At 34.6% G+C, this 25,260-nt stretch overlaps 1 pseudogene across 1 annotated transcript; it reads left to right on the top strand.

The window, feature by feature from the left end:
• The first annotated feature begins 3,964 nt into the window (after positions 1-3,964).
• On the top strand, positions 3,965-4,416 carry LOC308429612 (developmental pluripotency-associated protein 3-like; annotated as a pseudogene). Its single transcript has one exon. The product of its transcript is annotated as a developmental pluripotency-associated protein 3-like (transcript).
• Positions 4,417-25,260: the final 20,844 nt, after the last annotated feature.

The following is a 25,260-nucleotide window of genomic DNA, read 5'->3' as shown; positions in this document are numbered from 1 at the left end:
CAATATTCATAGCAGCCCTATTTTATAATAGCCCGAAGCTGGAAAGAACCCAGATATCCTTTAGTAGATGAATGGATACAAAAATTGTGGCATATGTACACAATGGAGTGCTACTCAGTTATCAGAAATAATGACTTTAAGAAATTCTTTTTTTAACACCTTTATTTTACAAAACAAAGATAAATGTACAGATTTCAAGCATTTTTACGTAAAATTATACAAAACATTTTTGTCAGTACTTTTTTTTCAGATTTTAAAATAATTTTTACATAAATCTATATGAATAGTCAGTACTTGATCTTTTTAAAGGTTTGACAGTATGCATCAAAACCCAATAGTTACAATGAGCACAAAGTACATGCAAAACAAAATGTCACTGATAGTGGGATGCTAACCCCAGAGGCTCGCACTGCCCCAGAAACAACTCACAGACTGTATGAAGTCCAAGAAATAAAGAAAACAAAACAAAACAAAACAAGAAAAATCTTTACACAACAAGAAAACTTTGACTATTTCCATGTTACATTTTGTTTTTCATGACTTTATGAAATTCTTAAGAAAATGGCTGCATCTAGAGAATATCATCCTGAGTGAGATAACCCAGTCACAAAAGAACAGATATAATAAGCAGTCACTGATAATTGGATACTAAACCCAGAAAGCTCTGAACACCCCAGAAACAACTTACAGACTATCGGATGTTTAAGAAAAACAAAGGCTAAACGGGAAAAAATGAAAAATCATTATGCTTAATCTTCACACACCAAGAAAACTTTGACTCTTCCCATGTTAAGTTCTGTACTACATGTACTTTATGCTCATTGTAACTAGTAAGATTTTAATGCATACTATCAAACTTTAAAATAATCAAGTACTGACAAAAATATATTCATATACTTTTATGAAAAAATGCTTAAAATCTATATATTTATCTTTGTTTTTTAAAATAAATGTGTTCAACTAAAAGAAAAAAATGATCAAATAAAAGTAAGAAAAAAAAAAATGCCAAATCACACTTCTTCCTGATTAAGATTCGTGTCAAAAGCATGTGTTTAAAACAATCACGCTGAATGAAGTGACATGGAAAATAAAGGTGACATTGGGTTTGTAACTTTTACATGTGGATTTTAGCTTTTAAGCCTTTGATAGGCATGTTAGAGTCCATATAACCACAGAGGGTAACTAACCAGAATAAAGGTCTAGGGTGGAGACAGAATCGCTTATGGAACAGGAAATGAAGTACAATGTTAGGCAGAGACAAGTCTAGACTGGAGGAGGAGCATTAAACAGGGAGCAGAGAGAAGAGGTGGTGAAAACAGGAAACCTGTGGAGGATATCTTATACAAGGTTCTATTGAGCAGTCACATGTAAACCAACTGAGTCAAAACCATTTTTAAAGGAATGGAAGTGAAGTCACCAGATAGGTGGGGAGAAAAAGCTCCAACTAGACACTGTTAACTACTGGGTGAAAGAAATTTCCAGTGCCAGTAATGGATACATCTAATTGAGTATTAGGCACAGAAGCCCCACAGACACACCCAGACAACTTGGATTATTGCCAAAGCTACTGGGTGGTACATACTGATAGGAAGGCCTTATTTTATTTTTTTAAATATTATTTTTTGGTATTCTCTGTATTTTAAATGTTATTCCCCCCGTTCCCATCCCCCACCCCCTCCTCTTGTTTCCATGAAGGTGCACTCTCTCCCAATCACCCTCTCTACCTTAGTGCCTTGGCTACACTGGGAAAACTTGCCTTCACTTGACCAAAGGTCTCTTCTCACATTGATGCAAGACAATGCTATCCTCTGCTACATATGTAAACTGGAGCCATGGGTCTCTCCATGTGTGCTCAGTGGTTGGTGTTTTAGTCCCTAGGAGCTCTGGATGGTTTGACTGGCTGATAATTTTGTTCTTTCCATGGGGTTGCAAAGCCTTCCAACTCCTTCAGTCCTTTTTCTAGCTCCTTCCTATGGTCCCCGTGTTCAGTCTGATGGTTAGCTGCAAGCATCCTCGACTGTATCTGTATGACTCTGACAGAGCTTCTGTGGCATCATATATATCTCGTTCCTGTCAGTAAACATTTCTTGGCATCAGCAATAGTGCTTGGGTTTGGAGGCTGCATATAGGATGGATCCCCAGGTGAGGCAGTGGCTGGATGATCTTTTCTTCAATCCCTGTTCCTCTAGATGATCTTGAATTTTCTCCCTTAAGTGTTTTGTTCTTCCTTCCAAAAAGGACTGTGGCATCCACATTCTGGTCTTCCTTCTTTTTGAGCTTCCTAACGTCTGTGAATTGTTTCTTGGGTATTCAGAACTTTTTGGGCTAGTATCCGCTTACCAGTGAATATATGCCATGTGTGATCTTCTGTGACTGAGTTACCTCAGTCAGGGTGATAGTTTCTATTTTATCTTAGTGATTATATTAAGTTATTTAACAACATTCATGAACTATTATCAGTTTAAAAATTAATAAGTAAAAATCATTTTGTTTTAGTATACATTTTAAAGATTATCTTGTTTTGTTTAATGTCTCTTTATACATAACTAAGGAGTATTATCACAAGTTCAACAGAACTTGTAAGGGTTGAACTTGTTGACTTTTTTAAAAAAATCTTTATAATAAGGTTTGTGTAAAGCTTTTAGAATACATCGTTAATATTTGTGTGAGATTTTGTGTAATATAAGCTGACCCTTCCTATAAGTTGTATATTTCTATAGCCTATAATTTATCCACAAATCTAGTCAAAGAACAATCATGACTTGCATGTATTGAATATCAAACACCAAGCAGGTATAGTGGATTGATTTTAACTAAACTATAATGCGGATAGCTATAACCATATTATAAAAGAGTTATTCTTAGTTCTCCTTTTGTATGTCATGATATACTGAAACAGAGTAGCAAATTGATTTCTCTTGGAACACAGAAAGTAAAACTATTGTGTTCAAATTCATATTTGTTTGTTTTGTTTTATTTTTATTTTATTAAAAATAGATTTTTTTCTGTCACATAATATATCCTGATTTTGGATTCTGCTACTTCTGCTCCTCCCGTTTTCCCACCTTCACCCCAATCCAGATCCCTACCCTTTCTGTCTCTCATTAGAAAACAAATGTCTTTCTAAAGTGAATAATAAAGTAATATTAAATACAACAAAAACTAATATTTTGGAATAGGACAAAACAAAACAAACAGAAGGAAAAGAGCCCAAAAGAAGGTCCAAGAAACATATAGACCCAAAAAGGGTAAAATTTAATGTGGGAATTCACAATTCCCATTTCTAATGTCAGTTCTATCTGGATGTAACTTCCTTATATGGTATAGGCTCTGCTTATGGATTTTAACAATATATTCTGATGTATCTTATGTACTTAAAAGTGATATATATATATATATATAACCTGTGCTTTCAAGTGATTTGGTGATTATTTTTACCTGTTATATACTTAAAATGAGGACATGAGAGATAAACAGTTAAAAGGAGAAAAACAATAAATATGTGTTTTTAGTAGATTTCTACTAATTATTTTACATTAAATAATTTATGTAATATTTAATTATTTTACAAGTGGACTTAAGATGGTTTCCAAAAATACTTTCAAAATATATTCTAAATAAGCTTTGGTAAAATAACCAGTTTATAAACTTAACCTTTAATTGAGGTTAGTCTCACTTGTTACAACTTTAAAGATCAAGTTAACAAGATAAGAGAAACATTCATTACAAAATTACCCTAATCCTCTGTAAAATGCAGATTTATTGACAACATGCTCCATTTGATTGGTATGATTTTTCAATAATCTACAGCATTCATTAATGAATATAACTGTCAATTTTTAAGTAGATAAAAAAATTCTTGGTGGGCTCAGTTCGCCTCTGCTAGCTGGGTTTTGGTTTTCAGTCTTTTCAAACGCTAAGCAATTTTGTTCGGAGCTAGTTTTTGAGGCTTCTGCCCACTACCATGGAGCAGACAACAGAGAAAGTCGACCCAGTTGTGGACCCAGAAACTCCTCAGTCAAAAGATGAAGAGGACTCATCCGATGATTCAGAAATCCTGCAACCAGAAGCACTAGTAAAGGTCATGGAAAAGCTAACCCTGAACCCCAGTGCCCAGCGGTCAGCATTTTGCCACAGCCTCTGTCGCTGGACTGAGAGCAGAACTGTGGAGAATAGAAGAGAAAGAATCTTGAGGGATGTTCAAAGCGCCTTTCCCAAGGAAAGGTCCGCACACTGCTTCCGGGCGTGAAGGATCCCACAGCTAGAATGAGAAGACTTGTTCAGAATGAGCAGAGACAAAATAGGCTTGAAGGAAATGAGTTTAACAGGAACAGTGAACCATTCAGATGTCTCTGCACTTTCTGTCATTATCAAAGATGGGATCCCTCTGAGAATGCTACAATCGGCAAGAATTAGGACTGTCCATTTAAACTGTACACTGCCACTCATGTTAGTGATGCCACACAGCAGATGTGAAAGCTGCTTATTGTTTGTTTAAGATTAAATTTTCCTAGTGTACCTTTAAATTGTATAGTATGTGCGATGTTTGGACTCATGTAAATGACAAATTTAGCCCAAAAAATGGAGAATGAGTAAAAGCGAACGTTATAAGCCTCAAGCCCAGGGCTGAGAAATAATGTAAATGGAATTTTGAATAGTTTGGTCTAAAAGGTAATTGGAATAGATGTTTAAATTATCTAGTTTGCAGAAATTTATAATAAAGGCAATTTTGTTATCTCAAAAAAAATAATTCTTAGAGATAGTATAAAAAATAAATAATGCTGTAAAATAGTTCTCAATATGTGCACTTTTCAAATTCCAGTCATAGATAAAAATTTCCACGACGCAGATTTCATGATGAACATTACGTATGTATGAGTCAGAAACCTTGGGTGGTCTGCCTACAACAGCAATTTCTGGAAAAATTGTGATCCACACCCCTTGCGACATTGGATACTAAATGATAGTCCATACCATCCAAGAAAATTGCCATGAAATACAGTGCAGCCAAGAATAACAATAAGGCCAGAAAGAGAAAACCCCTCGACAGAACTTTCACGCAGTGCTACCATGACCAGTACTTCTGTGGATGAAACTTTAAAATGAATGGGAAACAACAGAATCAAACCAGCAAAAATTGAGAGTGTGAAAAAGAAAACAAGAGTTGCAAGAGAAAATGTGCATGAGACAGAAAGAAGTTAGGTTTAAATTTTTGTTCTTTTAAAATAATGTAAAGTAGTTTAAATAGGGTATATTTACTCTCTGTTTTCTTTTCCTGTGTTGGTACATACATGTCATGATTGAGAATGTAATTATTTAAAAATTCAAAAAAATCATTATTCTCTGTATCATCCTGTTAATAAATTTTACCTTATCATAAAAGTATATATAAATATATGTATGTGTGTGTATATATGTACATATGTGTGTGTGTATATGTATGTGTGTATATGTGTGTGTGTGTATATATATATATATATATATATATATATATATATATATATATATATATATATATATATCCCATGGGTTTGGTGAAGATAGTGCATGTGTCATGAATATAATTTTAACAATGTAACATATGTAAAATAACATGTTACAGTCTCAGAAAAAAACTAGTGTAAATGTATTAGCTCTTTAACATAAATGTTATCTTCTTGTGATAAGAGTGCCACCTAAGTTTCTCTCTTTCCACTGAGTTACTCAATAACTTCTTTTTACTGTATACTATAGCGTAGAGATTATTTAATTAGTTAGAATATACTGAAAGGTCCATTATATATTTTATTAAGTTACTCTTATTTTTGGTTACCTTACCACTGTCTTAGCATTTTTGAATAATGTTGTACGGGAGTACACATTGATTATCTATCAAACAATAGGTTATTTCTACAGTTCTGAAAAGCTATTTGGGTTTTGTATATCACATTCTTGTTTGAATATAGTCCAAAAATATGTACTTAGTATGCAGTCCTACCTCCATTCATAATGAATCTTAATATCAAAGTAAAAAATTATTATATTAATAGAAAATTTTTGAAAGAAATATTTATTGATACTTATTAATCCTACAAGAGCATGAATTGACCTCCAAGTTGTTTTAATTGATTTAATTTTTCATTTACAGCTTTATAAATTAAAAATTCACCTTCAATGATCCATATTTCAATTTCAACAGATCAAAAGAACTCTCATTTTTCTTAACATAAAAAATTAATTTGAGTACTCAGTAAGTTGATATTTTATTATACAGTACAGCATTCAAGGGAGTTAAAAATGTATTAAAAATTCTTTTTTATTTACCTACACTTGTATTTATTAAACTACCCTAGACTTTTAAGGAATAATGTTGCTAAAATACTTTTTTGATTTTATATAGAACACCCTCAAAATTATAAATGAATAAGTGTGCCTAAGAAATAGATGCAAGGGAAGAATAAAAAGAATATTTCTAAGAAATTAGTCCTTTTTTAAAGAAAGTAACAGAAATGAGCAATGTGTTCATTATAAACTTGAAAAACAATATCTATGAGGACTGTCTCAGAGCAAATGACATGGAATACACTTATATCAGGAATATGTGTGTTTCAGGAATCAGAAATGCAAATATTATTTTCTTACATCTACTCTTTATAACTTTTTGAAAGTTTAGAATAGTTCTATTATTTCCCCTTTCCTTCTTTAAATATATGTGTATGAAATTATATATAATTTCTTATATATATGTTTATATATATTATATAATAATAATTAAAAAATTCAAAAGTGTATGATTTCAAAAGTTTATATATCTTTTCTAAATATTGCTAAAATTTTTCACTCTTTATAAAACTATGTAGTACCAAGTGGCTGATAGGAAATTGGTAAAGAAACAACTAACTCCAAAGAAAAAGATTTCAAAGTATTGATAAGAATTCACAGCTGACACTCAGACCAGTAGCTCCTAAAGGTTGAAAAACTGGTGAGTAGGAGAGCTAGGCAGCCAGGGAGCAGAGAGATCTCTGCGGAGTGTGCACAAAAAGCACAGACTCCGACCTGACTGATCCAGAGACCAGGAACAGAACTTTGGAACTTCTGTTTCCACCCGGCAGCGACTTCAGGGCGCAAAACAGAGCCCAGCCCATCTGCCACTCAGACCGGCAGCTCATAAAGGTTGAAAAACTGGTGAGTAGGAGATCTAGGCAGCCAGGGAACAGAGAGATCTCTGCAGAGTGCACACAGAAAGCACACACTCTGACCTGCCTGATCCAGGGACCAGGAACAGAACTTTGGAACTTCTGTTCCCACCCGGCAGTGACTTTAGGGCGCAAAACAGAACCTGGCCCATCTGCCACTTGGACTGGCAGCTCCAAAAAAAATGAAAAACTGGTGAGTAGGAGATCTAGGCAGCCAGGGAGCAGAGAGATCTCTGCGGAGTGCACACGCAGGGCGCACCCTCCGACCTGCCTGATCCAAAGACCAGGAACAGAACTTTGTAAATTCTGATCCCACCTGGCAACATTGAGGCATAGAACAGAAATCGGCCCATCAGCCACCTGGACCAGTGGAGATCCAGGAATACAGACCAGATACAAGGGAAAGGCAAGAACATATTACTGACAACAAAATGGCAAGAAAAAAGTGAAAGAGTATATCCAAAGGAAACCAAGACAACCTGGCAACACCAGAACCCAGCTCTCCCATAACAGCAAACATTGGAATGGCAAACACTCCAGAAAAAGAAGACACAGAACTGAAATTATACCTCAAGATGCTGATAGAGATACTTAAACAAGAATGGGGGAAAAGCAAAAAGATTCAGAAGCTTTTAAAGAGGAAACAAGAAAACACTCAAAGAACTAGAGGAAAACAGAACCAAAGAGAGGAAGGAATGGAAGAGGAAATTTAAAATGGAAATTGACACAATAAAGAAAACACTAAAAGAGATAACTCTAGAGGAAGAACACCTAAAAAAGAAATCAGGAATCACAGAAGCAAGCATTTCCAATAGATTACAAGAGATCGAAGAGAGAATCTCGGGGGCAGAAGACAACGTTGCAAACATAGACAAAACAGCCAGAGAAGATGCAAAAAACAAAAAGTTCCTAACCCAAAATGTCCAGGAAATCCAGGAAACAATGAGAAGACCGAACCTAAGGATAATAGGAATAGAAGAGGGAGAAGAGTATCAACTAAGAGGCACAGTAAATATCTTCAACAAAATAGTAGAAGAAAACTTCCCTACCCTTAAGAATGAGATGACCACGAGCATAAAAGAAGACTTCAGAACTCCAAATAGGTTGGGCCAGAAAAGAAATACCTCCCGACACATAATAGTCAAAACACCAAGTGCCCAAAGCAAAAAAAGAATACTAAAAGCAGTAAGGAAAAAAGGTTAGGTAACATATAAAGGCAGGACAATCAGAATCACACCTGATTTCTCAACAGAGACTATGAAAGCTAGAAGAGCCTGGACAGACATCATGCACACCCTAAGAGAGCACAAGTGCCAGCCCAAGCTGTTATAACCAGCAAAACTATCAATCACCATAGATGGAGAGATGAAGATATTTCAAGACAAATCAAAGTATACACAATATCTGACCACAAACCCAGCACTACAAGGAATTATAGATCGAAAACCCAATACAATGAGGAAAAATACAGCCTAGTAAAAACAAGAAAACTCCTAAACAAGAAAACCAATGAAGAAAAAGACACAGACACAATGCAACCAACAAAAGCAATAATAGCAGGAAACAGAAACAACTATTCCTTGATATCTATTAACATAAATGGACTCAACACCCCAATAAAGAGACATAGGCTATCAGACTGGATACATAAACAAAATCCAGCCTTTTGCTGCATACAGGAAACACATCTCAGAGACAAAGACAGACACTATCTCTGAGTAAAAGGATAGGAAAAAACTTCAAAGCAAACAACCCCAAGAAGCAAGCTGGAGTGGCTATTCTAATATCAAATAAAGTAAATTTCCAACCAAAAGTTATCAAAAAAGATAAGGAAGGACACTTTTTACTCATTAACGGGGAAATATGTCAGGAGGAACTCTCAATCCTTAACATATATGCTCCAAATACAAAAGCACCCACAGTCATAAAAGAAACCCTACTAAAGCTCAAAAAATACATATCACCCCACACAATAATAGCGGGAGACTTTAATACCCCACTCTCTCCAATGGACAGATCATGGAAACAGAAATTTAACAAGGACACTGTAAAACTAGCAGAGACTTTGAACAAACTGGAATTAATAGATATCTACAGAACATATCATCCTAAAGTAAAAGAATATACCTTCTTCTCACCACACCATGGCACCTTCTCGAAAACTGACCACATAATTGGACACAGAACGAGCCTCCATCGATATAAGAAGACTGGAATACTCCCATGCATCCTCTCAGATCACCATGGTCTATGGCTGGTCTTTGACAACAACAAAGACAATAAAAAGCCCACATACACATGGAAACTAAACAATCCTCTGTTAAACGATAGCAGGGTAAAAGAAGAAATAAAGAAAGAAATTAAGGATTTTCAAGAATTCAACAAAAACAAAAATACAACATACCCAAACCTATGGGACGCAATGAAAGCAGTATTGAGAGGAAAACTCATAGCTCTAAGTGCTTCCAAAAAGAAACTGGAGAGAGCTTACTTGAGCAACCTGACAGCACAGCTAAAAGCCCTCGAACAAAAGGAAGCAGATATACCCAAGAAGAGTAGACAGGAAGTAATAATCAAAATGAGGGCAGAAATAGACCAAATAGAAACAAAAAGAACCATTGAAAAAAATAACAAAACCAAGAGTTGGTTCTTTGAGAAAATTAACAAGATTAATAAACCACTAGCCAGAATAACTAGACGGCAAAGAGAGAGTATACAAATTAACAAAATCAGAAAGGAAAGTGGAGACATAAAAACTTAAACTGAGGAAATTCAAGAAATCATCAGATCCTACTACAAAAACTTATACTCCACAAAATTGGAAAGTCTGGGGGAAATGGCTGAATTCCTAGACAGATACAAGATCCTAAAGTTAAACCAGGCTCAAGTACACAATCTAAATAAACCTGTAACACCTAAAGAAATAGAAGAAGTCATCAAAAGCCTCCCAAACAAAAAAGCCCAGGTCCAGACAGGTTCAGTGCAGAATTTTATCAGACATTTACTGCGGATATAACACCAATACTCTCCAAACTATTCCAAAAGATATATTCAGATGGAACTACCAAACTCATTTTTTTTTTTTTTTTTTTTTTTGAGGCTACAATAACCCTCGTACCTAAAGCACAGAAAAACCCTACAAGGAAAGAGAATTCAGACCAATCGCACTTATGAACATTGATGCAAAAATACTCAACAAAATCCTTGCAAACCGGACCCAAAAATACAACAAAACGATCATTCATCATGACCAAGAAGGCTTCATCCCTGGGATGCAGGGATGGTTTAATATAAGGAAATCTGTCAATGTTATCCACCATATAAACAAACTCAAAGAACAAAATCACATGGTCATCTCACTAGATGCTGAGAAAGCATTTGACAAAATTCAACACCTTTTCATGTTAAAAGTCCTGGAAAGAACAGGAATCCAAGGTCCATACTTAAACATAATAAAAGCAATATACAGCAAACCAACAGCCAACATCAACCTTAACGGTGGGAAACTTGAAGCAATCCCACTAAAATCAGGGACTCGACAAGGCTGCCCACTCTCCCCCTCCCTATTCAGCTTAGTACTGGAAGTCCTGGTTGGAACAATTAGAGAGCAATAGGAGATCAAGGGGATACAAATCAGAAAGGTAGAGATAAAAACATCACTCTTTGCCGATGACATGATAGTGTACTTAAGTGACCCCAAAAATTCCACCAGAGAATTCCTACAGCTGATAAACAAGTTCATCAAAGTGGCTGGATACAAAATTAACTCAAACAAATCAGCAGCCTTCCTATACTCAAAGGACAAACATGTGGAGAAAGAAATTAGGGAAAAGGTAACCTTCACAATCGTCACAAAAACTATGAAATGCCTTTGTGTGACTAAGCAAATGAAGGACCTGTATGACAAGAACTTCAAACCTTTAAAGAAGGAAATTGAGGAGGATATCAGAAAATGGATAGATCTCCCATGCTCATGGATTGGAAAGATCAACATTTTAGAAATGACCTTCCTACCAAAAGCAATCTACAGATTCATTGCAATCCCCATCAATATTCCAACCCAGTTCTTCATGGAATTGGAAAGATCAATGTGCAATTTCATATGGAACAACAAAAGACCTAGAATAGCGAAATCTATCCTCAACAACAAAAAAAAAACATCTGTGGGAATCACTATCCCTGACCTCAAGCTATATTACAAGGCAATTGTGCTGAAAACTGCATGGTGCTTGTACAAAAATAGGCATATGGATCAATGGAATAGAATAGAAGATCCAGAAATGAGCCCTCATATATATGGTCACCTGTTTTTTGACAAAGGAGCCATAAACATTCTATGAAAGAAGGACAGCCTATTCAACAAATGGTGCTGGTCTAACTGGCACTCAGCATGCAAAAGAATGAAAATAGACCCTTTCTTATCTCCTTGTACAAAGCTCAGGTGTAAGTGGATCAAAGATCTTCACATTAAACCAGATACACTGAAACTATTAGATGAGAAAGTAGGGAAAACCTTAGAACACATAGGAATAGGAGAAAATTTTCTCAACAAAACAACAATGGCTCAAGCTCTAAGGTCAAAAATTAACAAATGTGACTTAATGAGATTGCAAAGTTTCTGTAAGGCTAAGGACATTGTCAAGAAAACAAAATGTCAGCCAACAGTATGGGAAAAGATCTTTACCAACTCCACATCAGATAGAGGCCTAATATCTAAGGTATACAAAGAACTCAAAAAGCTAGACACCAAAGAATCAAATAACCCTCTTAAAAATAGGGTACAGAGCTAAACAAAACGTTCTCAGTTGAGGAATATCAAATGGCTGAAAAATATCTGAGGAAGTGCTCGACATCCTTAGCCATCAGGGAAATGCCAATCAAAACAACCCTGAGATTCTACCTCACACCAGTCAGAATGGCCAAGATCCGAAACTCAGATGACAGCAGATGCTGGCGAGGTTGCAGAGAAAGAGGAACCCTTCTCCACTGTTGGTGAGGTTGCAAACTAATAGAACCACTCTGGAAATCAGTCTGGCGATACCTGAGAAAATTGGACATAATACTACCTGAATGCCCAGCTCTTCCTCTTCTGGGCATATACCCCAGAGACACCTTAGTACACAACAAAGATATATGCACCACAATGTTCATAGTAGCTCTATTTATAATAGCCAGAAGCTGGAGAGAACCCAGATGACCTTCAGAAGATGAATGGATACAAAAATTGTGGTACATTTACACAATGGAATACTACTTAGCCACCAGAAACAATGACTTAACCAAATTCTTAAGAAAATGGCTGCATCTAGAGAAGATCATCCTGAGTGAGATAACCCAGTCACAAAAGAACAGACATAATATGCAGTCACTGATAGTGGGATGCTAACCCCAGAGGCTCGCAGTCCCCCAGAAACAACTCACAGACTGTATGAAGTCCAAGAAATAAAGAAAACAAAATAAAACAAAAAAAAATCTTTACACAACAAGTAAACTTTGACTATTTCCATGTTACCTTTTGTTTTACATGTACTTTATGCTCATTGTAACTATTAAGTTTTCAATGCATACTATCAAACCTTTAAAAAATCAAGTACTGACTAAAATATGTATTCATATAAAAAAAATTCACAGCTGAGGTAAATGAGGAAAAGATATTTACCTTCTATTATCCACGTAGAGGAATTATTTAAGAAAGCAAACCACCATTCTTCATATTGCCTTAACAGATATCAGGATGAGATTCATGTTTTTCTGTGTAAGATAACATTCTTCCATTCAGGGTAAATAGCTCAAATCGTCTTTCATACATGGGAAGTTAAGAGGACTTACTGGGAAACAATCATATTTTTATGTAGAAAATGTAAAATTTATTAGTTAAAATCTAATCTTTGATTATTAAATGTTGTAATTATTGCTTATTTTAATATAGTATCACCCAGATGGTTTTCTATATTTATGTATGGTATAAAGCATGTAGTTGAATTGTTTTGCAGCAGAGAAGCAAATTTTGAAAGGACAGAATAATAGTTGTATTCCTTCAAGTTTTGTATTTCCTACAAGCACAACAATAGAATAGACATTCTAAATAAACTTAATGGTCTTCCACAAACTAATTGTTCCATAAGCAATACTCGTGCTTAATGTCTTAAGATATAAAGTGAATGGAATTACCTGAATTCACATATATTGTCAAGATGGTCATCTACGGAAATAATTTCATGTTGCATGGTGTGTTATCCATTGTTGAACTCTCAGCTAGAAGAAACTAGTTTTAATCACTTATAGCTTTATATTCTCAGGTATTCTAAAATATTCTTAAAACTTTAGTGCTTGCAATCTAGTAATGAACTGAGTTTTTATCATTAAAGCAGCTACCATTTATCTCATTATAAATATAAATTACTACAATGTTTTTAAACTTGTAAGTTGTAACACTATGACAATTACATTGTATGAATAACACTTGAAAATCTGTGCAAATCTGTGACTGATAAGATTGTTGTTGGCTTATTCTTAAAGGTTCCTGAGGACTTTGCAAAGGATATCAGGCAATTCGTGCATATGTGACATGCCTGTGTACCTGCTTTAAAATGCCTTACAAATAGCATAACCAATTCTACATGTACTTCATGCTTATGGTAACTAGTGGGATTTCTATGCATGGTACCAAAACTCTAAAAGAATTAAGTACTGACAAAATGATTCATATATTATGCCAAATTTATTTTAAAAATCTGTCAATGTATCTCCTGCCTTTTTTAAAAAAATAAAACGGTAAGAAATAATAAGTAAATAAATAAATAAATAAATATATAAATAAATAAAGACACCTATATTTAATCTATGTATGGCCACTTAAGCTAGTGATCCCAACATCTTATCAATTGAAACATAGGGATTTTTAGGAGTTCAGGTCTAGCTTGGTTAGACTATGATTTATAAGTCAGCCTAACCATCAATTAGAGAAACTGTCCCAAAAGAAAATAAGAACACAAACTTAAACTTCATAATTTAAAACTCTTATAAATTTGTAGAAGTGTAGTAATTAATGTAATCAAGACTAAAGGCATGAAGATCTAACTTATTATTTAATTCACCTTCAAGATAAATAACAGATGTCCAAAAATGAGCATATTTCTTAAATCTTTTCACTTTTTCTTCATTCGTTTTGAAACTGGATCATTTATCAAAAGTAGGTACAAATTTACTAAAGAGAGTGATGTCATAACCATTTCAAAACAACAACAACAACACACACACACACAACCAAAACAAAACAAAACAAAAAACCTCCAGTAAATTTCAGCAGGCCTTTTCAGACAGATTTAGTGAATCTTGGATCTGATCAGTTGATCCTGTAGAACCCTAGGAAAGTATATCTGTTCCACTCAGCATCCCTCACTGCCTCTAATACTTTCTCTAGGGTTAAGTCTGGTGTGCAGTCTTACTCTCTTGTTAGCTTGTCTACTGATACCCTACATTGGTGTCACCTTTGTTCTAGACATGTCTTATAAACTTGTGTTGCTAAAATTTTAAGGATGTATTTTTTTGACATTACAAGTAAATACAGGCTCCCGATAAATTCACTGTTCCTCTGGCTCTTGTAATCTTTCCTCATGGTTTCCTGTCGAGATTCTAAATCCTCGGGTGCAAAAATTGCATTGTAGATGTGTCAGTTGGGATCTCTGGAAGGCACCGGATCTCTTCCCCACATTAATTGGTCTCTGGAATGACATCCATAGGCCACAAAGAGAAGTTTATTTAAGGAGGGATAGAAAATACACTTACTTGTGAGTATAAAATTAAATATTTAGAATACATTTAGGAATGCAGATTTATGCTGGTTGTAGGCTCTACTCAAGATCCATGACTTCTCCATACCTCAAGATGACTATGTTCTTAGGGCCAGACATGTTTTCTCCTTTGTTAAGAGGCACTTAGTTCATATTAGAGCACAATAAATTTGGTATTGTGCCATATGTCTGGAATCCGAGCACTGAGAGGTTAAAGTAGGAAAAGGCACAAAGTCTAGGACAGCCATGGCCATGTAGTGAAACACTGTCATAAAACTTTTAAAAACAAAGGAAAAGAAGAAAGAGACAAGAAAAAAATAGAGAGAAATAGAGTAGAGGGGAGGGCAAGAGGAGAGAAAAGAGAAAGTCATGAGGTACCATAAAATCTAGTATTTGAAGCTACAGATGAACATAATAATCTCCAAACCGAAGGGAGAACCTGATTATGCTAGAATATTGATATCAGACTGTCTGCTTAAAGATGTATGAGCTTCTGTTTTGTAGAAGCCACCCAGACCATACAATTTTCAAGTAACAACAAAGTGAAAAATAGCTTCCTATTATGAATCAGAATCTACTTTTTCCCTCATTGGAAGATAATAGTTTTCCATCACTGCAAGATTATGTATAGCTCTTGTCAAGTAGGGGACCATGAAAAGGCAATGGGTTTTCTTGAGATCAGTACTAAAGCAAACTGCCCATGTACATGAAAAGTTACATGAAGTTGAAGCATTGTATTAATTCTGAGTCTGTCTCCTGTGATTAAGGAAGCAACTACTATAGATAGTGTTTTCTCCACCTATGTCATAGCTAAAAGATACTGGAAAGAAGCAATTCTCCCTACATATAATTGAACCCATTTTCTATAATGCAAAGCTAGTTGGCAGAGAACCCATATTACCCTGATTAAATATCACCTTTCTTAGTATACTGAAATTCCAACATATTTTTGTCGTTATTGATGAAAATTATAAAGCAGTAATGGGATAGAACTATATTCAGTCATTCAGAAATTCTTTCTATAAATAAAAAATCTTTATATTTTTATATAATAAAGTTGAATTTTGATATACTATTATATGACCTTTAAAAGTGCAGAGTTACAGTAATATAACATCAATAACAGTATGTAACTGAATAATTCTACCCTCTTAAAAAGTTTGTGGAGTTACTTCTCTATAGTTAATAAGCAATTTCCCACCCTTAGCCCCTAAAACCAATAATTAATAAAATCTAGACTCTTCACTAAAAAAAAAGAGATTTTTATAAGAAGAATATCTGTGCTTTTCCTTGAATTATCTTTCTTAATACCCTAGTAGGTGAACTGAAGAAGGGTCAAATAGTAATTATATAGGAAGGAGAAGCTACAACACATTTACTAGACAATAAAATTATCATCTTTACTGAAAGATGTGGGGAGGTAATGGGCTTCCAGTTGTGATACACTGTGAATAATTTACATATTAGAAAGATTTTCAGTTTTTCTAATTAAAATTTATATTCAAAAAGGCTTTCTTTTCTTTTTATTGGTTATATTATTTATTTACATTTCAAATATTATTGCCCTTACCAATTTCCCTTCTGCAAACCCTGATCCCATCTCTACTCTCCACTGCTATTATAAGCTTGCTCTCCCTCCTCACTGCCCAAGCATTCCCTTACACTGGGGCATCAAGGCTCAGCAGGAGCAAGGGTTACCCTCCCATTGATGCCAAATAGGGCAACCCTTTGGAACATATTCATCTGGAGTCATAACCCTTCTACTATACTCATTGGTTGGTAGTTAAGTTCCTGGGAGCTCTGGGTATAGGGTTGTTTGCAAACCTACGGGGTAGTAAGCCCTGTTAGCTCCTTCAGTCCTTCCCCTAACTCCTCCATTGGGTTCCCCATTCATGGTCCAATGGTTGGCTGTGAGCATCCACATCTGTATTGGTCAGGCTCTGGTAGAGCCTCTCAGGAACCAACTATAACAGGCTCCTGTCAGCAAGCACTTCTTGGTACCAATAGTGTCTAGGTTTGGTGTCTACAGATGGGAAAGATACTAAGGTCTCTGAGTGACCATTCCTTCTATCTCTGCTTCATTGATTTTCCCCTCATTTTCTTTAGAAAGGAGAAATTCATGTTAAAAGTCTTGGAAAGAACAGGAATCCTTGGTTTATACATAAACATAATAAAAGCAATATAAAGCAAACCAACAGTCAACACTAAACTAAATGGAGAGAAATTTAAAGCAATACCACTAAAATTAGGTACTAGACAAGACTGATCACTCTCTCCCTACCTATTTGATATAGAACTTGAAGTTCTAGCCAGAGGAATTAAACAACAAAAGGAGATCAAAGGAATACAAAATGGCAAAGATAAAGCCAAGATTTAACTATTTGCAGTAGATATGATAGTATATTAAGTGGCACCAACAATTTCACTAGAGAACTCCTTCAGCTGATAAACAACTTCAGCAGAGTGACTTTATGTAATCTATATATTCAGGAAAGATCTTTACGAACCCTACAACAGATAGAGAGCTAATATCGAATAAATACACAATTCTCAAGAAGGTAGATTCCAGAGAATCAAATAGCCCTATTTATAAATGGGATACAGAGCTGAACAAAGAATTCTCAACTGAGAAATCTTAAATGGCAATAAGCATCTAAAGCAATGTTCAACAATCTTAGTCATCATTGAAAGGCTTTATTTCCTCACAGAAATAAAACTTTTTCTGGAAGTGAGTGATAAATATTGTTGAAACTTTCCATTGATCTCAAATCAAAGTAAGTTCAGAGCAACAAATAAAATTTTATAATAGCTCTCATTTATACCAATATAAATGTAATAAAACCTAAAATATAATTTTAGAAACATAAAGTAGAGGTAAAAGCTTATCAGACAGTAGAAGAACTGAAAGGGACTGGTATAAAGACAAGATAGAGTTTGTTTAACTCAGATAATAAGCAGAATAAAACATGTAACTAAAATAGCCCTAATATGCTAAAATAATACTTTACCAAATCAATTAAATACTGACATATTATCTATCCACTATGTCTAAAAGAAACAGTCTCAAACTAAAAGATAACCTCAAAAAGTCTCTACTTCAAAACAATCTTTAAATTTAAACATATTTTGATGATACTTTTTCCCAAACTAAGTATTTCTAGATCCTGCCTACCTAACTTTTTCTTTCTCCAGCCCCAACCCAAAACAACAACTCCCCAACTTAGGATTCAATATAAAACAACACATAAACAGAGGGATAAAACCAAATAGCCACCAATCTGTAAACAAATAAAAGCACATGAAATACTGTGGTCTACATTATATATTGGTCCAACTACTCCTGAATATTAGGCCTGTTCTTGAATGGTTGATATAGAATTTCAGTTCATTGTGAGAAACAAACAAACAAACCCTGATTTTCTCTTTTCCAACAGGTTTAAGTGACAGTTCAGTTCTTCACCTTTACCTTAAATTCTAGGTTTCTATCCATCCATCCATCCATCATTCCATTTATCCATCAATCCATCCATCCATCCATCCATCCATCCATCCATCCATCCATCCATCCATCCATCCATCCATCATTCCATTTATCCATCAATCCATCCATCCATCCATCCATCAATCCATCCATCCATCCATCCATCCATCATTCCATTTATCCATCAATCCATCCATCCATCCATCCATCCATCCATCCATCCATCCATCCATATCCATCATTCAGTTTTTTTAAAAAAATTAACAAAAATATGTCACATTGAATTTGGACATGAAAAACCAACAGAATTTTTTAAAAGCCAAAATGAGGCACAAGAATTCAACCCCTTGCCCCTATTTTCCACACTCAGAAATCTCATTAAAAAACTAAACTGGAAGTCATATCACAGCCAACTATCTTATCACCTGAGCATAGAATGAAGTTAACATTTTCAAACTGTTTAAGAATCTAAATACAATGTTCTTTCCCTTCAAATATAAGAAACAATGAATGGTTTGCTTAAAATAGCAGCTGTTGTTGTGAGTTAAAGATTCTTAGTTTCGTAGATGTAGACTGTGCACATCACCCTACTGCTAAGATAATTACAGGTCATATTCAATTCTAGCCTGTCTGTAGTAACAGCTTTTCATATCATGGGTCAGTAGTGAATGATTCAAAATATTTTTTCCTTTGCTCTCAAGACTGATAAACATATATGAAAGAAGATACAAATTAGAAGGTTTTATGTTTACGTCCTTTAAAAATTTTTTCTCTTTCTTTATTTATTCCATTGCTGTGAATCCTTAGTGGGTGCACAGAGGGCATAGCAGCTATGAAGGATGTTTCCGAATATTGCAAAGAGGATTTCTCAGCATTGACTCTCTATTTATACTTAAAGAGTATAGCCTTTCTATTTTAGAAACAATTTTAAATGGAGATATTTAGAATAGTCTTTTGATGGTTTTTTACTTGGGGTTTTACTGTGGTTTAAAGACTGGAAATAATAGGTAATAGTGATTTAATCCTGAAAGAAGAATAATTGATTTTTAAAGTTTAGGTTAAATTTGGTTTGGATAGAGGGGTTCAATGAATATAGCTTTGCTCTATACAAATAAAACATAAGCATTGCCTTTTGTACTTGCCCCAAGCTTTTTTCCCCATTACCAATGAAATGGAATGAGAGTACAAGCACACAGCTTGTGAGTTTGGATAAACTTGATCTATTACCTAAATTAGCCTTCTTTATTTCCTTTTCCATATTTTAGATTAGCTGGAAGGGCCACTGGAAATTCCTGTCAGCTTCGTTTTAATGCACTCTTTAGCAACTGAATGAGCCTGGTTCACATACTCTAACAGCAAGGGGTTTTCTATTAGGGACTCTTGGGAATCAGCAAAACAAATTGTAAATTGCAAAAGATTTCCCTGGCCTGACAGAATCAGGGATTTTTTCTCATATTGCCTTCAACTTTTGGCTTGTTCTGATCAGAAGTCAGTGTGAGAAACAATTTAGAGTTCTGGCATAGGCATGTGTCGGAGATCAGTAGTCTCAGCATGAGGAGTGTGCTTTGGTGGCTGTGTTCTCATTTGTCTCTCCACACATCTCAGAGGGGGAAAGATAGTTTTTAGGTTCCATTGAATTAAAAGCTAATAATGCCTTAATTAAACAGAAGTCATTAAGTTGTTACAGATGTGAATATTTAATCCAGTATGTTCTTTGGACTGATCAGTAATGGAGAACATCCTTTGCAATGCCTAAATGAAATCATGCCCCAATCCCAACACTTTAGGTTAATTTGTTCCAAGTTAACCCTCCTTAACTTTCCTAAAATCTCTTTCCATTCATAATATTTAGAGATAGAGAAGCATTCAATTAATATGGAAAATTCTGTTTTACTAAAATAAGAGGAAAGTGGAATTAAGGTTTGCAAGGTGTAAACATCATTTGCTTAACTTGTTAAGGTTCACTTTTTTTTTTTCACCAAGAAACAAATCCTTAGAAGTCAAAATAAGTAAGACACAGAGTTTTGCTAACCAAATGGTCCAACAAGGGAGTCAAGAGATCAGACTAAGGTTGGATCCAGGTTTGTCATTCTAGCTTCTTGGGAAGCTTAGGATGGAGGATCTTAAGTTCAATGCCTGTCTAGGACAGAGAACTAGTCACCTTAGTTAAATCTTGTCCAGAAAAAGAGAAAAAGAGACAGAAAAAGGGAGGAAAGGATGGAGGGAGGAAGAAAAGGAGAAAGAGAGATAGAGGGGAGAAAAGAAAATAGAATTGGGGATAGAGCACAGATATAATGTATGTGCTGAGCTGTAGGTCCAGTGGTCAGTATTGAAACAAAGATCTCTTTAGTTGATTCTGTGAACCCTGCTCTTGTGGTATCCTCTGTCCCTCTGCCTCACTCTGACTGAAGCAAAATCCAGGACTCATGTTTGTCTACAAACTAGGCCTGATCTTGTCTGCAGGGAAACTGGATCTGGAGGAAAAGGGAGGTATCAGGAGGAACTGGGAAGAAATGCTGTGAGGAAACTGTGGTCAGGGTATAATACATACATAATAAGTATGAAAAGAGAAGGAAACAATGTCCAAGTATGTTGATATGTCTATTATCATCTAGTATCCATAAAGGTGATCTGTAGACAAGTGAACATGTATGTTAACTCAGTAGCATGAAAACCCGTGAATTATATAATATTTAATATTTTCATATGACTTTTTTCTTTTCAAGATTCTCACAGAGTCTTAGAGAAAATATTCTGAGGACTTTAGAATTCACCAAGACAGCAAGGCAGTCTAGGGTAGGGTCAGCAAGTAATTACCCACAATGCTCATCACTATGCATTTTTAAAAATACCTAAACACTGAGAAAGACCTCTATTTTCAGTGATTTTTAACAAATAAATTACTTACTCTTCTCTCATATACATCCTGACCACATTTTCTCCAGCCTCCACTTTCCTCCACTTCCCCTGTCCTCCCTACCTCTTCTCCCTCACAGATCTCCACCTCTTGTATTTCACTTTAGAAAAAAGCATGCTTCCCAGGAATACTTGAACTGAACAGGGCATGACAAGTTACAGTAAAAGTAGGAATAAACCCTTACATTTTGGTTGGATGAGGCAACACAGGAGGAGTAAAATTGTCTTAAGAACAGACAAAAGAGTTAGAGATACCACCAACTCCCCCTCTTAGAGTGTCTCATAAAGAACTCTAGATTATACACCCATAGTTTCAGTCATTTTGATTCTAAAGTAATTTTAGTTTTTAAAACAACAAAGCATCTACAAAACCATTGGAAACATGAACTTTAAAAAAAAAAAAAAAACATACTTGGGACTAGAAAGATGACGCAATGGTTAAGAGCACTGCCTGCTCTTCCAAAGGTCCTCAGTTCAAATCCCAGCTACGACATATTGGCTCACAACCATCAGTAATGGGATCTGATGCCCTTTTTTTTGGAGAAAAGAGCTACAGTGTGTTTATATAATTAAATAAATAAATAAATCCTAAAAAATATTCCATACTCAATAAAATGAGAGGAGATAAAAAAAATACAATTCAGAAAATCTGGAGTATAATTTTCTCAGTGAGGGTTGATATTGAATATACCAATAGCACCAAAGAAGAGAGTTTACAAATCAGTTATGAATACTTTCCTGCTAATACAGTATTGTGTCATGAAATCTGCCTTCTCTTTTACAGAGATTCTTGGGTTGAGAAGTAAGAAGTATGTTGAGAAGGAAGCATAAGAAGTTTGATCAAATGACTGCTTTTCCCCCTTCAATGTAATGTGAATTGCTGGAGAAGTGGCTAAAGAGAATATGGAAGCAGATGCTGAACTAATAAACATCTTGCATTATTTCATTCAGCGGAAGCTGCATAAATACTACCATAAAGTAAAGTACTTTTTGCACTGAGAACAATATGTTACCATCCGACAAATGTTCTTTTTATTACAAACAGAAAGAACACAGATGGCTTGGTCTGCTTGTTTTGGTATTTGTTAAAAAATAAGTGTACTAGAAATCAAGTATGTGACTAATTATCTTCGGTGTAGAACAAAAGCCTTAGAAATGCAGAGATCACTCTCAGGAAGGCCAGGAGAGCTCATAAAGTAGGATGGACTATGTCAGTGCTTCTCAAACTTCCTAATGCTGCTTCCCTTTAATAAAGTTCCTCATGTTGTGATAACCCACAAGCATAGAATTATTTTTGTTCCTACTTCATAGCTACAGTCTTGCTACTCTTATATGCGTATGTAACATAATGTAAATATCTAATATGTGGATTATGTGATAGGTGTGAAAGAATCATTTGACTTACAGGTTGAAAACCACCATCTAAATGAAGGTGTTTGATGGAATATATATTTGTTTTCTTTTAAGCTCAAGAAAAACAAAGGTCAAAAAGTGAAAACCTCAGTGCTTCCTAGAAAAATAAATGTATCTCACTCTCACAGAGTGTGGTACACCTGGACCATAATCATTAATAATCCAAGAACTAAGAATATAGCCTTGTGGTAATGTTTGGTATTCAAAAATCATTATGCTTAATCTATACACACCAAGAAAACTGACTGTTTCCATGTTATGTTCTGTTCTACATGTACTTTATGCTTGTGGTAACTAGTGGGATTTCAATGTATGATATCAAACCTCTAAAAGAATTAAGTACTGACAAAAATATATTCATATAGTATTATGCCAAAATGCCTTTAAAAGTCTGTACATGTATCACTCTTTTTTAAAATAAAGTTGTAAGAGAAAAGAAGAAAAGGAAACCACAAAAAAATCAGTATAATTAAAATATTGTGACAATTTCAAAATAAATAAATATTGGATCTAACAAGAAAACATAAAGAATACGTCACCTTAACTATTCCTTTCTCCTTACTTAACACAGACCCAAAAAAATGAGCATGTATCACAGAATTGTTTTCATTCTGAAACTTATTTTAAATTAACACATAGGATCAAAGAAGAAATCCTTTCTTCTTGAAGTACACTGTTATAGCTCACGTCTTTGCTTCTTACTCTACTGGTGATAGAAACAGGTATCTCCTCATTAACACTGTAGCAAAATTGGTGGAAAATTATGTTTCTCCAATTTGTTAGGCTTTCCATTAGTCCAGGAATTCTATGACAAATTTTTCCTGATTTTAAAAGTACAATCTTTTCTTTTTTATAGTTTACCTATATCTTCCTCTCAAGATTATATTTTACATTTTTTATTGTATACTATCTTTGATAATAGTGAGCTATTATATATATATAAACACTTCTGTAATATTTATTTTAAAAACTTAAACTCTAATATCATTTGTGAAAATAAATGGCCAGCAAAAATACATAATCTAGATTGTTTGAGGATTTTAATCCATAAAGTGTTTCATTTCTGCCCTGGGGAAAAATAAAGCAATAGTTTATAAAAATGCACTGTTGAATTTAAGAGTGGTTGAATAAATAAATCACAAATGTGTTTTGTCTGGCCATTTTTCAGATAATTGCGTGTCTTTTATATTTCCCTGAAGTACATGTCATACTCCAAGGCAGATGCTATGGTTTATGCTCTTGGGGTTTGATTTGTACTTCTCAAGACAAATGCATAAATGCAAATCTCTGAACATGGTAATGCAAATGAATCTTCATAATTAACTACCACAAGGCTTGGGATCAGCTATTGTCTCCAAAACACAAACATTCTTATAACAATGTACATTAATACTTCAATCTGACATGGTCTGAGTTCAATTTTTTTCTGATCTGTTTATAAAATAGAGAAATGTTCTGAATGCATGCAACCATTACATTTAATGTTTATTTAATGAAGGCATTATTTTGATATAAGTAAAAGTACAGCTGTAGTTCTTCCTTGAAAATTATAGACTTTCTCAGTTTTTACAAAGTTTTGACTGCTGAAGTTGGAGTTCTTTGCCCTTGATAACAGTGTCTCCCATGTACTTAGTGAATAAATTGTAACATTTCTCTACTGATAGGAACACAATTTTGATAATCAAGTATGCCTCTGAAAGTACCTGTTCTTCAGGAAAGGTTATTCTCCTGGCCAATGTTTGAATCCATTGGTTAAGTCATTAAAGTCTCTTCATATGAGCAAAGTTTGAGATAGAAAATGATTTAAAATAGCCCTTGTATCTGCTTGCCTTGGCACATCTGTAGTTGTAGTATAAACTATATAATAGTTTTATATGATAGTCTTTAAGACATTTAATTAAACATTATTAAAGATCAGTTGTAAGTGTTAGAAAATGTGTGGTGATTACAAATGTGGTATCTTTTAGAGAGATCCAGGTTCTCTTTACAGAATTTTCATGCATTGCCTTATTTAGTTGCACTTTCACAAAAGTTGTGATAATTTGTATAAAAATAATATGACTTAGGATTAGTTAACTAACCATTTAAAGCAGAAAATCTATACTGTGTAGGAGATAGCTGGAAAAAAAAAGCAAAGGAGGGCAAATCATTGAACTCAGACCAGGCCAGATTGCAGCATTAATATGTATGCTGATAAACATGTTTATGGTTTGAAGACAATACCTGGTCCCTAGATGTGTGATAGTTAATTATGAAGATTTATTTGCATTACCATGTTCAGAGATTTGCACCTATGTATTCTTACCAAGAAGCACATATAAGGAGGGCAATTCTAGTAGAATCATTTCTCTTGGGTTCTCCAGGCCTTGATGCTAGGTCTCCACAGCTTTCGCTAACCCTGGATCTGTGACATGTATTGCTACCATAGTAATTTGTTTACTTATTGAGAAAAATAGAGAAAAAAAATGTTTGTACTCAAGGT

The sequence above is a fragment of the Micromys minutus genome (assembly GCF_963924665.1).
Source record: "Micromys minutus genome assembly, chromosome: 14".
NCBI lineage: Eukaryota > Metazoa > Chordata > Mammalia > Rodentia > Muridae > Micromys > Micromys minutus.
This window is presented reverse-complemented; position numbering and strand designations above follow the sequence as displayed.